Raw genomic sequence first — 2,663 nt, 5'->3', positions numbered from 1 at the left:
GTACATATATTACTTTGGGTATTTTTTAATCGATAACGACGCTCACGTCAGTTTGCGGTTGGGCAGTTTCGCTAACTTTCCTTTTTTTTAGCCTACCGGAACTCAGGCTACATTTGTAGTCAGAAAATGAAACTTTAAAAATTGTTCAGTTTAATAGTTTTGGGTCGCAGGGGGCCTTCGCAATACGGTATGTCAAACGCGGATTTAACAAATTAAAATCAACATTTATTACTGCCTAAAATCGTGACTCGACGACTGCTTAAAACGGAAGCCAACAATTAACAATGACCATTGTTCTTCTCCTCATATACGCGCCTACCAGCATCGTCGTAGTGAGAGACTGTCTTTCGAGAGCTCAGCGTCGTGGGGAGTGCACTCACAAATGGGGGGCACTCCGACAGCTACAGTCGTCTCCAACAAATAGTGTTCGAATTATTAAAATCGAATAACATTAGGCAAAGCTACAGCGTTTCAAATTTCATCAAAATTTTGCCTATTCTACTTATTTTGAGTATCCCCTGTAAAAAAATACGTTTTCTGAACAAAACATGGATTTTAAAAAATGTTTATCATTATCCTTCGTTTTATAAATGAAGAATAAAGAGTCGATATGTGTTAAAAGACAGTTCGTCTATCTACGGTATATGGGTGATCTGTCATTCAATACTTTCGAGCAATTTTTTATTCTTTGTTTATAACTCGAAGGACTACGATGAATAAAATTTAAAAATCACTTTTCTCCGAAAAGAAAATTACACTCTTTCATTTGATACATAAAAATCAGAAAACCGTGTTAAAATTTAGAACTAGGGTTACCATTTCGTCGGAGGTAAAAATCAGGACAACTTTTTTCAAGCAAAAGTTTGATTTAAGCTATTTTTGTTTTTTGAGGTTTTCACTTGAGATTTTCACTTCAAAATACGCCACAAGACTCACATTTGACGTAATTCTCGAACGATTCAATTTTGCAACTTTGATTTATTAGGCGTTAGTAGATACCGTAAAAATTGCTAATAAACTGTTTGAAATAATCTTAACAATTGTCAAAAAACGTTTAACGGTTTCAACGAGTAGATAAATTCTCTCGTCAAGATTTAACCAAAGAAAAAATTCGTTCGCAATAATTTCGTTTCTTCCCGGAGTCAAGATGACAGTACTGAACAGTTTGCTTCCTTTTTAAATATCCGGCATCATTCAGAAAAATCAGGACAAATGTTAAAATCTGAAAAATAAATCAGGACGCTCCAAATGGATCTCAAAATCAGGACATTTCCCGCTAAATCAGGACGAATGGTATTTCTATTTAGAACCCAATTTTCTCAAAGGAGTGGAATTTTCCTCTTCACAAGTGCATGTTTGAATAATGATTGACCTCTATAAAAAACATTCCCAACAGTATTTTTTTACATACAAATAGAATCACTTCTGCTGCTCCTACTTTTTACAAAGTCCTCAAGTATGAACACTGTTCTGTGAATTTTGAACCTATTTTGACCTATTATAAATGGTTTCTATGAGCACTAACTGACGATTTACATCTTAATATTTTGGCGATTAGTAATTACCGAATGTTCCGCTAATATGGTTTTAACGTTTAGTGTTTAGCGGTAAGGCTCGCTAAATTTTTAGTTAGCGGTGCCCACTACTGAGGACTAGCAAATTTAGTCAAATGTTCCGGTAATCGTGAATGTACTTCATCAAGCGAGAAGCTAGAGCTAAGAAATACGTAGGTCAAGTATGTACAAATTGGTTCAGTCATATCAGAGTTTGTTGGAACAATCCAACAAGCATACAAATATTAACATTTATGGAAATAGAAAAAAAGAAACTGAAGTTAGTATTTATTTATTTCTAGGATTTATCTTGCGGAGGCTCGGAAGTGATCAGGAATTAAACTTAACAAACAAACATAATCTCAGATGTGGTTAAGGAAACAGTTAACGAGTTGAAGACCGTCAAGCAGCTGTTATGATGGGCTACAAGGCAGCGTAAGAATTAGTTAGGAGTAAACAGTTCTGTGAATGTTGATTCGACTGTAGATCGATAACTGGTCTGGTGCCATGTAGATATACTTCTCAATATCGTCATTGACTGTTGAAAGTATATACAAAGTATTAGTAAACTTAAATATTTACCTCTAGTGCCCAAGTTATTTTAGACGAGCTTCTGTAAAATCACTATGAATCTTTATATACATTTTTAAAGTATTTATTGAAGCTTTTTAGAGGTTCGACTGAAGCCCGTCTAAAGGTGGCACTGAGCACTAGAGGGTTAATTGCGCTCGGAATAGCAGAAATTCTGAGCAAAATCCCAACAAAAGTTTTGTTTGAATTTTTCATGAATTGCAGCATAACGTCGCTCAGGAATAAAGACCCTAATCATGAATAAATAACTTTCGAGCAATTTCTTCGAAATAAATAGTCCGAATACAAAAAACAAAAAACCGTGCAGGGAAAGCTAGCCAAACCACCCATACCGAAATTTGCTCAGTTTTTTAAACCTAATCGAGTGGATGGTGAAAGCAACGATAAAGCTAGCTTCGGATTAAGCATAAAGTGGCTTCATCCAGCTCACACGAACTGCATCAGAACGAAGTGCAGGACATCCTCCTGACAGTTTTCATTTTCATTTCTTTCGCATCTACCGAATTTAAACGCTCCAGC

This window comes from Wyeomyia smithii, chromosome 2, assembly GCF_029784165.1.
Source record: "Wyeomyia smithii strain HCP4-BCI-WySm-NY-G18 chromosome 2, ASM2978416v1, whole genome shotgun sequence".
NCBI lineage: Eukaryota > Metazoa > Arthropoda > Insecta > Diptera > Culicidae > Wyeomyia > Wyeomyia smithii.
Note: the sequence above shows the minus strand (reverse complement) of the source record.